This window comes from Eleutherodactylus coqui, chromosome 2 (assembly GCF_035609145.1).
Source record: "Eleutherodactylus coqui strain aEleCoq1 chromosome 2, aEleCoq1.hap1, whole genome shotgun sequence".
Taxonomy (NCBI): domain Eukaryota; kingdom Metazoa; phylum Chordata; class Amphibia; order Anura; family Eleutherodactylidae; genus Eleutherodactylus; species Eleutherodactylus coqui.
Genome location: NC_089838.1, coordinates 62,791,226 through 62,807,686, shown reverse-complemented (window position 1 = coordinate 62,807,686; position 16,461 = coordinate 62,791,226). Strand labels below are relative to the sequence as shown.

The window sequence follows — 16,461 nt, the reverse complement described above, 5'->3', positions numbered from 1 at the left end:
CTTATGAATGGCTGTCTGATAACTGTGAATGGAGGCAGGTAAGCCAGAACGATCTCCGGCACATACTGCCTCCATTTACTAGCAATGCTGGTTCCTGCGTAAACAACCTATTGGGCATCTGCACCCGATAGGGCTCTTTTACATGGGATGATGTAAGTCTCAATAGGAGATCTATTAGTGAGGCTGGACTGACTGTTTAGTTTCCTTCTGCTTTCTCCTCTCCTGAACAGTCTTAGCAGCTAATTCATAGGAGCAATAATCACTGGGATAGCTGCTTTAAAATCTAATATAAGTTAATTTGGAATGGGTTTACTGTACCAGGTCTAGCTACTTTCTTCATTCACTATCTGTCAAATGACCCTCTTCACTTCCTCTGACATCTTGTCCACATTTGCCATTTCCTCCCCTTTCCGTAGCCTCCAACATCCTGTGAGCAGTGCATGATGGGAGGATAGGGGTGGAAGTACTGCGCTGTATTGCTCATGTGCAGTTTAGCGTGCTGCCTGTCTGCTTCATCAGGCTTTCTCTGGCACTCTGAGTGGGGGAGGTTGGTGCTGGTAAGTTGTAGGACCGGTGAGCTGTGGGTGGAGCTACGGTGCTGGCCAGAGAACAAGCTCTACGGCTGCAGGAAGTTGTAGGGAACAGTCTGATGTGTTTACTGTGGAAGTGATGCATGTAAACACAGCGGCAGATCAGCAGCTGCACGGGACGAAGAAGGGCATCCAGTGCAGCACATAAAAGGTACAGGATGCTGCTACTTAGCTGCACCTCCTCGGCTTCATCATTTTCAGAATTTCCATTTTGTGCCTGGAAAAACTCTGTAAATCCTTTATCCATAAGTGAAGGACCTCTAAAATCAGTGGGTCTGTTACTACTTTATGCCGCATTCAGAGAGAATAGCATAAAGAACATGACAGGTTTCCTTCAATCGTGTTTTTCAAGGCTTTTCCAATAATAGTCAAGGAATGTAACAAATGAAATAAATATTTATGTAGCATTCATCTGTTAAATGTTCCTTTTCTCCAAAACAGCCACTCCAGTCCCAGAAACGCCTACAGTGATCACACACTGTTCAACTTTCACTTGACCACTTCAGTGGAGATCCACCATGTATAGCACACAGTAGATTAAACTCCCTTAACCACTTAAGAACCAAGCTGTTTTGTACCTTAAGAACCAGACACTTTTTAGGGATTTTACCCATGTGGCGGTTTTACTGCCCTACTTTGTTTCCTTTTTTTCCCGTTTTTTAGTTTTATTGAGGGTAAAATGCTTAAAAAAAAAGATTTTTTTTAACATTTATAGTTTTTTTAATTTTGTATATTTATACTAAAATAAAGTATAGGAATGGGTTCCTCTATTTATTTCAGACGTTTTGATATACAGTATGTATGGTTTTGGTTTACAGGGCACATACGGCGATGGTTTTTGTTGGCGTCGGCTTCGTGTTACTTTCTTTCTTATGTATATGTTGTTGTTGTATTCTGTAAGATTGTTCTACTTATGTATGTAATTATGTTTTTACTATCTTTGTCCCTTATGATGTCATGTAAGACCTCTGGGGGACACTTTTTTTTAAATTATTTGACACTTTCCCACTGTAGCTGGGGCATCTATAGGAGCCCCAGTTACAGGGGAAAACAGACCCTGCAGTGACAGTAGGGTCTAGCATGACCCTCCAGCTCTGCTGTAGCAGGGAACACAGGCGATCACATGACCCCCCCCCCCCCCCCCGGTCTCCTGATGGCACATATCTATATTATACTCAAGTTCTGCACTAACAACCAATCAGGCTGAGTCAGGGAACGCAAACAACCAATGAGTTTGAATCAAACAAGCCAAACAACCTCCCAATGTGAAATGACATATGCCTCCCTATGTGAAAGTTACAGTTTCCTTTTACTTTCCTGCCTTCTTCTTCGGGTTATCAGCTGTTACTAACAGCTGATAACCCGTTCCTGCCTCTGACTGATTGCAGAGGCAGGAGGCTTACAGTGCCGCGATAATTTTACTATCGGCGGTGCTTTAAGCCCAGGACCAGGCGCCGTAAATTTACTGTGCCTGGTCCTTAATGGGTTAAACTAAAGTCACCAACCTCTATCTTGTGAGAATCGGAGGCATAAGATCTGCCCTGGCCTGGCTTCAAGGTTTAGAACAAGAGTAAGAAATTATTGAATACAGTAAAAACTTAGTTTGGAAAGATGCCGGAGCAGCAGGAACATCGGACTATCAGGTGTGGACAAGTAGAATTGAACTAAAACATACATGAACTCAACATACAGTTTAATTGGTCACACGTAGGAATTTTTGTATTTTCCTTCAGCCGTCACTGGGTACTTTCTTGGGAAAGCTTCCATGCACTGAGCTGTCAATATTAATATGGAATATGCTGTTTCAGTGACATATCTTTCATCAGGTTACAAGGAAAACATTATTAGTGTGGAAGTAAATTAAAGACCATCTGACTTGTCATTGACATCTCCTGGCATTTACTTACACGCGTTTCTGCCATTTATTATATGGCCATTAGGTAGATTACTTATTTCCTTCTCTTACCCATTTCCCTTTTTGTGCAAAGTTCAATCTCCTTTCACTAACAGATATTTAATACGGTCAAATACCCATCTCTGCTCTTTTTAGGTTATTCACAGCTCAATGAATGAATAGAAATGAAATGTGATAAATTGATAAATAGGTAATCCCAGATTATCCATTACAAAGTGTATAGTGTGGGAACAGGCAGGTGGAAATACTATGCAACGTAAATCAGAGATATTTTACTACTATTTTTTTAATATTGAACATTTCAGTGTAAACCAATCAGCCACTTTCTGTGCCATTTAGATTATATTAATACAGGCTATCCACAGAAATACCTATTCAGGGGCAAAAGAGATCTTTCCAGCACTGCACAAATATATGAGTGAAGCATGCTTGTTCCAGTGCTAAAATAAACTTAAGATGAATTAGCATAATTAACAATGCATTCATTCACTAGTGGCAATTAAAAAATGCCACAAATGAATTAATGCAATTAGTAAAATAAAATATAGTTCTGCGTAAAAGTTTTAGGCAGGTGTGGAAAAAATGCTGCAAAGTTAGAATACTTTCAAAAATAGAAGTGTTAGGGTGGTTTCACATCTGCACTGAAGATTCCGCTTTCCTGCTCCTGCCCCGTTGACTATAATGGGGTCCACCCGCTTCCCAAAACAGCTGGCTAACTTTTGGATAGAAAAAAAAGTGATTCATGCAGGGCTTTTTCTTCCAGTATGTTCAGGCACATCTGTGATGGAACCTCCAGCCAGAGGTTCCGACACAGATGTAAAACCGGCCTTAATAGTTTTTTTGGTCAATTAACAAAATGCAAAGTGAATGAAGAAAAGAGAAGTGGAAATCAAATCACTATTTGGAGTGATCACCATAGCCTTCAAAGCAGCATCAGTTCTTCTAGGTACACTTTCACACAGTTTTTGAAGGAAACTAGCAAGAGGTTGTTCCAAACATCTTGGGGAACTAATCACAGATCTTCTGTAGATGTAGGCTTGTTCTAATCCTTTTGTCCCTTCATGTAATATCAGACAGACTCAATGTTGAGATCAGGGCTCTGAGTGTTATATCATCACTTCCAGGGCTCCTTGTTCTTCTTTACACTAATTAACAATATTGGCTGTATCTTTGGGGTTGTTGCAGCATATTTTTCACACCTGCTTGAAACTTTTGCGCAGTACTGTAAATCAGTCAATTGAAGGCTTCCCTGCCAACAGCACGGTAAATCAATGGCAATAGGTCATTTTTCTCTGAGATACGAATCCTAAAGGAAATCTAGAGAAATCATATTCTGACACATGATGCCGGTGTCTCAAAAATACGAGACACATGACGTAAGCTACTAGGCCATATGTAGAGTACAGCAGTATATAAAATTGAACAATCCTGTGAAATGGTAATTCTTTATGAGAATACAAGAAGAAAACAAATGCGCTGCAACATGTAGGTTTCCAGGCGCATATAAACAGACCTAAAACAATTCTGCTATTCGCCCCTTGAGTACAAGAAGTGGTCACAAGACAAGTCATCCTCATCTTAATGATGTTGACATGTTGGCGTACTTCCATTTCAAGGTGCTCAACGGTGCACATTTGTGTGTAGCCACTGATGGTGGTCGTTTTGAAAATATTCTGCAAGCTAATAAGCGACCTTTCACAGGGGCAAAATTGTTCTGCAACTTGCAGCGCAATTTGCTGTTGCGTGGAAAATTATACATCAAAATCTGCATATCTAATTGCGGATTTTGATGCAGAACTGAAAATGGAATTTAGACGTGCGGACTCCGTGGTGGAAAATTCTAATGCATGGCACGGAACAATTCCATTCTGTATGAAAGATCCCTAAGGCTAACTTCGCATGGGAGAGCACAATATGGGACTGTGAATCCCGCCCCCATATCGCGCTCCCATCATGTGAATTCCCTGAGGATTCAAGGTGTTTTCATGGAAAAACAGTCGCAGAGGATCGCAGAGTTCCTCCCATTGTTTTCAAAGATCGCAAAACATTTCCAATTGCTTGAAAAGAATGGTCACTGCTATGCGAGATCACGCAAGATAGAACATGTTCATATTTGTATGATGTTTTAGCATCTCGTCACACACAATTCTCACGCGATTTTGACACTCATGTGAAGACAACCTAAGGCTTTTTGCTTCAAGTTGTGAATTTTTCTTTATTCTGTACAGTCAGAAATTGTTATGTAAATTTGCCTTAAATTGATTCTCTTCAGTTATTTTACCACTGGAACAAGCATACACATTTGCCCCTGGATTGGAATTTCTATGGACATCCTAAATAGTAACAGTTTAAAAATTTGATTCACATTTTCGAATCTGACGTTCACTCTAAGTTTGCCTTCACATGTGCGGGAAACAAATCGCTGCATGCCCTATCTTTGGGCATGCTCTTGCATTGGAGATACCTATGGTTTTAATGGGGTTGGTGGCAGCACCGTACTAGTTGCTAGGTGTACGTAATGTAATGCAAGGTTTCCCCATTGAAAACAATAGGAGAAACTCTGCGATCCTCCGCCGTGGCGGTCAGCCACGGTAAAGGATTTCTACTTCTCCAAAGTGATGTGAGGCGGTTTTCAAATAAAATAACTTTCATCCGCAGGGAAATTGCATGTTGGCAAGCGCGACAGCTTGAAATTGCACTCACCTATGTGAAGTTAGCCTAAGGCCAGCTGCACACGGCCGTGACGGGCTCCGCCGCGGAATTCCGCGGCGGAGCCCGTCACGGTGCCCCTCAGAGACCCCAATACTTACCTGCAGATCTGGCGTCCTACGTCCCGCATGACGCTTCGGCGTGACGTGCCGCAGCGTCATGTGACACGCTGGCCACGTCACATGACACGCCCACAGCGTCACATGACGTGGCCGACCGTGTCATATGATGCGACGGCCGCGTCATATGACGCGGCGGCGGTAGGCGGGGAAGCGGTTTCACGCTATCTTCCACTGTGCTACAGCGGAAGATAGCATGACGCACGGCTTCCATTGACTGCAATGGAAGCCGTCCGCGCGTACACCCGCGGCAAATAGAGCATGCCGCGGGTGAGGACGGGAGATTTCACGGTGTGGAATTCCGCGGTGGAATTCCGCACTGTGAGCCCTGAGCTATTAGGTTCAATAGAACCTAATAGCTGTGGGAAACGCAGGGGATTTCCGCCGCGTATTACGCGGCGGAAATCTGTCCGTGGGAAGGAGCCCTTAATCAGGATGGCAGTCCTTATAAAGCAGATTTTCCGCAACAGAAAGTTCATGGTGGATACTGGTGTGGATTTACAGCAAAATCTAAACCAAAATCTGCATGCAATATGCACATTTTAATGTAAATTTTGATGCAGATGTCACCCCGATCATCTGAGTTGATGAAATCAGCACTGAACATCTGCAACATAAATGGACATACTGCAGATTTAAAATGCACACTGCAGGTCAAATTACACTACATTTCTGCTGCCATAGCACTCTGCGCCACACGGCGCAGTAGATCCACTGATCTGTTGATGATCTACTAGTATGTCTACCCAATAAACAGTTTTAGTGGGTAGACAGACATACTATCTATCTGTTATAGTCTGGTCTTGTCAGCCCTTGATTTTAAGAGGATTAATACATTTTGGTTTTAAGGTGTCTATAACTGTGATGGGCTTCTAGTTTAATATTTATAGACAATTTCTGCCTCAGTGACTAGTAGACATACTATCTAGTTTCGAATGTCAAAGTGAAAGGGGCTGCCTGGTATTAAGGTGGTATTTCAGCCCCATTCATATTAAAAGGGATTATCCAAGATTAGGTAATCATATCTGATTTCTTAGGATCCTATTAAATGGGCCAATTGTTGGGCGCTCAGGGAATGGAGGTAGAGAAGACCAAAAATCGCTCCCATCACCATTCTCCATTCACAGTAAACAGGCTGTCATTCATAGATGAACGACTGCCTGTTTACACAATCATTGTCCAATTTTTATGCCTGCAGAAACTGAATGATGAATGAATCGTTCGCTGTTCAGTCGCTGGCAGCATTTACACTGCAGGACTATTGTTCAGATTCCCACGATCCAGCGAGAATCTGAACGTTCATTGTTCCATGTAAACGGGCCCTAACACAGCGTCACGTCTACCTATGGGTTGAAATCAATAGGACTGAGCTACAAAACCACACACAAGCCATGGACAGCTGATTTCTTTTAATCCTTTACAACCCATTTAAGAAAATATGTTTAATGTAAAAAAACTTGATTTAAACAACAGGTTACGTTCTGATGCTACATTCCCTTTAAAGATGGCCATACACATTAGACAGAAGTAGGTTGATGGTTGAATCACCTGGAGAATGATCGTTTCGCATATAAATCCATACACATTGAAAGAGACTCTGTCACCTACTTTTATCTCTATAAGCTAAGCTAATGTACTTGAAGTAAGTGACCCGCTGAGTCTGGGGATGTAAGTGTTATACTTAGCTTCCCAGTCATCCCCCGGTGTCAGCACTGGTAGCCGCCACTCAATGCATTGCATGGCTTTGCTAGGTAGTCTGTCCATTATAAAATTAGAACTGGCAGACTACTTAGCATGAAGCTGAAATGCATTGAGATGCGGCCTTCAGCACTCACATTGGTGGAAAGACAGGGGACATAAATATAACACTTAAATCCCCGGACTCAGCGGGTCACCTACTTTCAGCCCATAAGCTTACTTTATAGGGCTAAAAGTAGGTGACAGATTCCCTTTAAGTCCACATTGGTCGTTCCAGTTCTGCTAACTGGCCATACATGTCCAATGACACCGGATGACAGACAGTCTTTCTGAGAACGTTCTTTCAAAGAAAGCCCTTTTGTCTGACACTCATATGAAAATTTCAAACGTGACAGACTTCTTTCCAGACGATGGTGCGCTGGTCCTTGTCAGCTAAAATGATTGTTCATTCTTATATTTCACCCAATAAACAATTGTTTTGGTTGAAATTGACCATTTTTATCAACTTTAATCTAATGTGTATCGGCACCTCAAGGGTTAAAAACATAAGTTGAGTTCTACATAGTTCTACCATAAAAGCAGTGGTGGTGTACAATACAAATACTAGTCTTACTTATTGTACAAATACAAATGGAAAACAGACAAACAAATTGTCCCATTGATACAGACCATCTGCCACCCCGACACCCAAGTTCTGGCTATACATAGTATGATTTAACCTCTTGATTTAAAGGTGTTTTCAGGACTTTTACTATGGATTACCTATTTTTACTTGGAATCCTCATCGATCAGCTGATCGCCAGTCCCGTTGTCAAGGCAGATAGTGCTGAAAACAGTGCTGTCAACATTGCAGTGGCCCAATACTACATAGAATTCTATGGTAGCTCTGTGCCTTGCAGTAGCAAACCTGCAATATGGACAGCGCTACATGCTTCAAGCACTGTTTGCTTTGACAGCAGACCAAGCAATCAGTTAATAGTCAGGGGTCTTGAGTGGTAGACCCGAGCTGATTGACTATTGATGACCTATTCGGAGGTTAGGTCATCAATACTAAAAGTCCCAGATACCCTATTTAAACCATGGAGTTTTTCTGATTGATGAAAAAAAGTCATTATTAGATCAAAAATAGAATTTAGTTATACTTTTGAATAGGAAAGTGCTTCAATGCATTTTTTACTCATCTTTTACATTATCTAGTAATAATGTAACTTCTTGTGCTCCACTGTCAAGGAGAGAAACTTAACACATCCTAAATACACAGAAGAAAGACAGACAGACATAAAGCTGACAATCTACCAGAAACACACTATATGCTGATGATGAAGCATATGACAGCCCGCAGTTTGCTGTGATCTTAGATATAGGATTTCAGGCAAACTTTGCTGTCTCCACCATGCTTGAGTATAATAATGTTTCACAGATTCTCGGTTACTTGGTAGACTTTGAGGATGGTTGAATTTAGCCAGCCAGCCACTAAAAGCTGGGAGATGTGTTTCACTGCTGGCAGGCAAATGTTCAATTTGATCATCTTGTGGTATCCCACAGGTTTCTTTTATAGTGTTTGGAGGGTCTAGTGGACAACAAAAGTTATTTTAATGCCACAAGAACCCAAGCATAAACTTGTCTGTGGATGAAATATTCTGTTACTGGCAAGTATGTAACATCTGTCAGTGGGCATGATGTCTCCATAAAAGGCTCTGATAATATTATAATCATGCCCGCGGGGCTTAACAGTTATATAAGACTTATGTCCGACCTTCCGATACCTAAATGTTTCAGATCTGTGTATTATAATACACACATTTTACAAAAGGTTAAATTAAAGGAACCTGTTTTCTTCCCCGACGAAGCTTTAAAAAGAGTATCACGATTTCAACAAATTAAGGTAATTCTTTGATAATGAAAAGTTCCACAATTTTCTAGTCGACTTACTGTATATCAGTTCCTTACGTTTTGCACGTTGTCTGCTTGCAGTCAGGTGGAGGCTTTATTGTTAACTTCCAGTGTGGAAAACTGATGCCTAGCCAAACACCAGTGTCCCCATAATATAATCAGGATAAATTGTTGCCCCCTGGAAGTAAACAATTAAGGGTCCTTTTCAACTATGGAAAGCATAGATCTTACAAAAGAAAGCTTTTGGAGAATGCGAGAGGGGAGTCTGCATTGCCTTTTACCATGTGACATTATTGGGTTAACAATGGAAGTTATTTTGATAGTAACCATACAAAATTGAATAGTCTGAAGTATATAAATGATAAATAATACTACACATAGTATAAAGGGCCAAATTTTAACCTAGGGGGGGCAAGCTTCCAGCACTGGCCCATGACTAGCAGTTTACTTTACTGCCTTCCATAACAAATTCAACATCAGAACTAACCTCAGTGCATAAATACGGGGCCATAACCAAGGTCGTAACATAAATACAATATCAGAACCAAGCTCAGTACATAAATACAGCCCCATAAACAAACAATATAGTGAGCAATTGCCAAGTCAGGTTAACCACTAGCATATAATTTGGTACCATGTGAAATTACATCTCGTGGTATAACTTTAACAAAGGTAAGGGTATGCTGGGAGTTGTTTTTCGCAAAAAAAGATGTTACAGCCCATCAGTCTGGCCATCAGACACAGAGGAGAATAAATATTTATACTGAATTGTTTCATAGGTCTTTTCTAATTGCAGTAATTCTCTTTTCTACTTCATCCGCCATGACGCCTACTCCTAGTCACAACTCGTCTTTGCAGATTTTGACGTCCAGAAGTCTTTTGCCCTTTCTCTACACTGTGCCCTTGAAAAAAAGTGTCACATAGTTCCCCATGAACAAGACGGCTTTCAGACGAGTGTACTTTAGATCTGTTTTCAGTCAGTGTTTTGTGGACCGCAATACGGAGCGAATGTAAATCTATGATAGAGAGGCAAGCTGTACTGATGGATGGAACACCCAGGCAGCTCTGCCTGAAACACTTGCTCAACCTACAGGCATCCTTTAGGGAAGTGAACCCCTATCCCTAACCCAGTTAATCCCTGTGTAGTATTTCGAGACTTGATTTAGCTGAAATATTTGAATACTGTAATTAATATATGAAAAAATTAAGAATAAAAATTTTCAAAAAGACAAAAAGGCACATGTACTTGACTGGCGCAACTTCAACTCAATTACACTACCACTGTCATTAGCATGCACTATAGGTCCTTCTCACTTAGCATCATATTTCTATTGGACACTTCTCAGGATTCCAGTTCAGGGGGTTGTCTAGTGGGCACTCGGAGAGCCCTGTGCTTTAACTCTTTATGAGCATGTAATATATATGCCCATATTTATAACCCTGGACCGCAATCTCATTTGAGTGATCCTTTACCCACAACCCTTGACTGTTTTATAGGGCAGCACGGTGGTTTAGTGGTTTTCTCATGTTTGCATGGGTTTCCAAAAAAACTTATGAATTAGGTGAATTTACATTGTAAGCACCAATGAGGACCGGGCCCAGTCTAAGTAATGACAATCAGTGTACAACATTGCTGGATATGTATGCACTATATAAATGAGAAAAATAAATAGTTTCATGTAATTTGCCTTTTAATTTGTGATATAGACCAAAAACACCCAGCAATAATGATGAACATATTCTTTACACACAGATGTGTAATCACTACACCCGGCAGCTATATGCACACCAACCACTGCTAATCTCTTTCCTGCATTACCATATTTTAAACCATTAACCAGGGACTGGCTTCGACCTAATCCTAAATGGTATTGTAACTTCAGAAATTGACCATGCTCTGTTGAAGCTCTGCATTTTTTCAGAAATAGGTGTGACAAACCACACACTGCCCCTCAGATCAAATATCCTGGAAAAGCTTAAGGCAACTTGCAAAGTCTTTTAACTAATCTCATAATATATCTGGTCTCACACTTTCTTGAAGACCGAGCCAAAAATACTATTCCATGCCCAGTAAAAGATATGATGCTTGTAACATTCATCTAGGCCAGAAATGTCTTAAGTAATGCAACTGCATAATAATCCTATTGAAAAGCAATGTATGGAAGCGGCATCTTAACCAGCAAGCCAAAACTATTCAGTAACGTACTATTTCTGTGCGCCTAAGTACTTAATAGGATTGGCTGAACACTTTATTGTAACACTGAGAAAGGGTTTTCTATCAACAAAAAATATATATATGACTGCAGCCTCAAATACGTATTTTAGTAAATGTTGAAAGGAATACTTATTCTTTGTTTTTTCATTATCTCTGATTAAAAGGGAAACAATCACAAGGTTCAAGGTTCATGCTGCCCGAACAACAAACATACTTCGAAGATACAGACGGAATGGAGCTCTAACTCATGGGAGTGGCGCCTCACCGGCTATCCCCGCCCACATCAGAAAGTAAGTTTGAGGCAGCTCTCTCCCTTCAAAGTGTGTTTATTCTGAAATGCTTAAGGTGAGCACCTAGAAGTTATGAAGAGACTTATAAGGCCATCCATGCTTCTCTGGGAAATATGCAAATAGAATGATAGAACAATGCCTCTATAGCACCACCTATTAGAAGGCAGCATTCCTGCAAGTCAATGTCAGACCTTTTAACAAGCCTTGTGACATTGACTGGTAATTATGAGCCAAAGCCAGAATCTTCATTAGAAGGAAAAGATAACCATGCACAGACAACTGTTTCAGGGTGATTGCCCATCATCAATGTGCAGTAGATTTTTGGCTTGACTAGTGGGGAAGCCAATGACATGGATTGTGAAGGATATCGTTACCACCTAGGGAGAGCACCTAGAAGGTGTGTGAGAAGACTTTTAGGGCCATCCGTGCTCCTCTGCGAAATATGCTAATAGAAAGATGAAAAATAAGCCACCTATTGGTCTGTGCATAGTTGTCTTCTTCTTCTGGAGAAGATTGTGCCTTTGGCAGAACTCAAAGATCTAGTTCCCACCAAGAAGTTTCAATTCTGGTCTCCTGAGTTGCTAATCATGCAGACTAGACTATTTCCAATTTAGCAGGGCACTTTCTGGATATAGCCATATAAAAGCTATCAGTAGGGTACATATTTATTTACTTGGTTCAACCAAAGGAAAAAAGGCAGAGACAAGGTGGATTTGAATTAGTGATATCTATGTAATTTTTTTTGGTATTGCAGCTCAGTCTCATTTAAGTGTTAGGGTAGTTCAGTGAGACCACGACACTTTACCGAGTGTTGGAACAACTTCATCTGCTGAAGCATGGGGGATATAGGAGCACAAACAAAAAAAATTAAAAATCTCCCGCTACACTTTCCTTTCCAGATCTCATATTGACAGAGCATCCCATTTACCATACCCATTTCACATACAGGGACCTTAGGCATTGCGGCCTACCAGCATGTTTGGGCTATCAGCACCAGGTGCGTCCTGTTTCCCTTTTGCTCGTCCCCCCTCTAATTTTGTTCTCACTGTCCTAACTGTTATATTTGCATGGGGTTAGAGAATATGGAGACTGACAAACATGGATGACCAATCTGGGAGGATAAAAATAAGACTACCCATACATTTTAGATAGCAAAGTGAGCATTTGGCTGATAGCTACGGTGACAGCTATAGCTAGAGTGGCCAGAGGCCACTATACACATACATGCATGGGTGAGCATGCATGTGTTCCGCTTGGAAAGAGGAGGGAAGTCACTGCCAGACACTTCTGGAATTGGCTTATTTCTTCAGAACAAAAAGAGAACTTGGGCAGATCTTAGGGGAGGAGTTAGGAGGCCACAATAAGAAAAGATTAAAATGAAAGGCCACTTTTTCTTTGAGATGATTAATGATTGGCGCTCAATGCCTTTTAATGTATGACTTTTTAAAATTGCAATCGGCCTAAAAAGGGCCTTTTCTAATATGAAATAATACGCATAAACATTATACTTGTCAACTTTAATAAGGTCTACCATTATGATGCATATTATGACGGCCCGGCACTACAAAACATTCTTAGATTTCTGCACATGGCTCATCAGTGGCATAGCTTCTCCTCCTAGTACATACTCTGCAAGATTTCTTCCCTTTCATTCAAGAAAACAGATCTACAGCCAAACTGTTTTGATTTTACAACTGGCCATATGCAAATAACAGTATGTGTATTAAGGAATAACATATGAGCCATAGCTCGTGTTAAATTTAATGCAGTACAGATTTCTGCCAAAATGCTGTGATATGCCCATAAAAAATATTCCAATTTGTTGTTTCTACATTGGATGAAACATACTGTAGCAATCTTCATAATTTATGTCCTGCTGGGACGCAATGATTTAAAGTAACATAATACAGACCAGCATCACAGCTAATCTAAACCACCTGACCAGATAAACAAAAGTTTCACTTTTCTTTCTGCAGACGGTATTTCTGTTTATTGTCGTGTCATTTGTTAATTTGAAGAATCTTGCCAATAATTGCTGTCAAACCACCGGTCGATAGGCTCAGGGTTTCTTCTCTCCCTGTGTGTAAGCCAGCAAGTCATGTACTGTATGCGCTCAGCTACCAACGAGTCTACCCAAGGCTTTCTGCACTCAGCCAATCTCATCTCCAAAATCCTTTGTGGTTGAGGGTAAATCTTAAGTTCATCCTCTGCAATTTAGACCAGGTGCAGTGTCATAAACTACATATTTCTGCTGACACTATGGCAGCAGCTTTTGCAAAAAAAAGTTATGAAGTCTCAAACTGACATGCATATAAATATTTAATGTACGTGGCAAACAAATGTTGAATGGGGAGCAGCTATCCAGAAATGTGTTAAAAAGGGATTTCATCCACGTATAGATCTGACCCTGGTTCATCGCACAGCAGTTCAACAGAACTTCTTTTTATCCTGTGTCCTTCAAGAAAATTTACATTGACATCCTTTGAATTCAGAACAGAAAATAGTAATTCTATGCATGAAATCTGACAAGGCATTGCAAGATGTAGCCAAGAAATAATTTTCATGTATATAAACTCCCAAGGATTGTTGACTTGGTTTTCTTGATGCTATGTACGTAGACACAAGTGACTCACACATGTACACAAAGCTCATCTAGAATACTTTGTTCTGTCGAGCAAGTATTTATTACATCACCTGCATCTGGAGGACAATGATGCCCATGTCATACAAGTACATTCTATCAAGAGTACCAGATGACTCAACTGTAACAACTTTTTTTTTTTATGGAGTGCATAGTGTCAGGGAATCCCAGGATAGTATACAGAATGTAGCAGATCATTTTGTTACACACAGCAATGTACAGCTTACAGTTTGGTATGAATGGTGCAAGAACGAATAGTGTTTCAGGACTGAATGTAGATTAAAGGGCATCTATTACATCAATAAACACCAATAAAGGAACATGCCAGGCAAAAGTAAAATAACTATGTTATGCCTACTGCAAGGCCTGAGAGGGGCTGGACATGACACACAGATTCAAAGACCACCAAATGGGGAATCCCTGTTATGCACCACCCTTAGGCCTTGTAGTAGTTTTGCCCAGAATGCTCCTTTAACCCCTTGAACACTGAGCTCTTGAACACCAATTAGCCTATACAATTTGGTGAAAATCCAGGGAGAAAAAAGTTTTATAAAATGAGTAATTATGTGTATGACACTGTAACCAATGTATTATAACTTACATATAAGATAATATTATATAACTTGTCTTTTATGGGGCTTCAATCTCCAGTATTCCACTAGGTGGTGCCACTTATTCCAGCAGTTATCTGATTGCCTGGTGCATAGAAACGACTCTCAATAAGCACATTTGTATGCAGATTAGCTTTGTTCTAGCTAGTTTATGATTGTTGATCCAGGGACTATTCCGGTTACCAAATTGGAGTCGGAAAGGAATTTTTCCCCCTAATTGGCTTCCACCTCATTGTTTTTATTATCTACTAGCTTACCCGTCGCGCGTTGCTGTGAAGACAGACAGACATACATTCATTCGTTTTTATATATCTACATAACAACCAATCACAGCGCAGCTTTCATGTTACCTCAGTGGTATAATACATAACAACCAATCACAGCGCAGCTTTCATGTTACCTTAGCAGTATAAAATATAACAACCAATCACAGCGCAGCTTTCATGTTACCTCAGCAGTAAGAGAAATAACCAATCACAGCGCAACTTTTATTCTGCCTCAGCAATATAAAAAATAGCAACCAATCACAGCGCAGCTTTCATGTTACCTCTGCGGTATTATATATAGCAACCAATCACAGCGCAGCTTTCATGTTACCTCAGTGGTATAATATATAACAACGAATCGCAGCACAGCTTTCATGCAACCTCAGTAGTATAAGAAGTAGCCACCAATCACAGCACAGCTTTCATGTTACCTCAGCAGTATAAGAAATAGCTACCAATCACAGCACAGCTTTCATGTTACCTCAGCAGTATAAGAAATAGCAACCAATCACAGCACAGCTTTCATTTTACCTCAGCAGTATAAGAAATTGCAACCAATCACAGCACAGCTTTCACATTTTACCTCAGCATTCTCAATATCCAGCAATTGTCTTGCGAAACGTTCGGCGGATACATCATTTTGTAGTTGAACACGCATCCCGTTGCTCGTAATGCCTTTTGCTTTCGTGCTTGAGATGGAAATCAAACGATCTTTGTCTGGGGGGCATAACTGTCGACGATGTTCGTACGCGCGGCACCTATCGTAGGATAGTTGTACTATGCCTATAATCTTCCCAGGAGTGTACTCAACAACTTCCCAAAGTCTCATGGCAATTGGATGAATGGTGTAGTAATGCATAAAGGACAGACAGACAGACATACATTCATTTATATATATCAGGAAGTGAGAGAATTAGATTCCGTACGTAAAATTTGGACGCTAATTGTTTTGCGCTTAGAATTGAATAATCAAGTTGGGACCCATTAACTTTTCCTATTTATGGCATAATCAATGCCCCTGCCAAATTTCAAGTTTCTATGTGAGAAAATTAGATTCCGTACGTAAAATTTGGACGCTAATTCTTTGGCACATAGAATTGAATAATCGAGTTGGGACCCATTAGCTTTTTCTATTTATGACATAATCAATGCTCGTGCCAAATTTCAAGTTTCTATGACATTGGGAAGTGAGAGAATTAGTGGCAATGATGAAAATCGAACGATCTACGTGGGGGGGGGGTAACTGTCGACGACGCTCACACGCGCGCCATTTATCATAGGATAGTTTTACTATGCCTATAATCTTCCCAGGAGTGTACTCAGCAACTTCCCAAAGTTTCATGGCGATCGGATGAATGGTGTAGTAGCGCATAAAGGACAAACACACACACAGACAGACAGACACGCATACATTCAATTTTATATATATAGATTGATCAACATAGGCTGGACTGGACGGATATAAGTTTTTGCTTTCGGCCTTACATACTGTGTTATTAAGTATCTGGTTTTTT

At 40.5% G+C, this 16,461-nt stretch overlaps 1 protein-coding gene across 1 annotated transcript in view; it reads right to left on the bottom strand.

Annotated features, from left to right (window-relative positions):
* The window catches only part of PCBD2 (pterin-4 alpha-carbinolamine dehydratase 2), a 126,804-nt gene that overhangs the window by 23,037 nt on the left and 87,306 nt on the right, over positions 1-16,461 (bottom strand). The gene's annotated exons all lie outside the window — the stretch shown is intronic.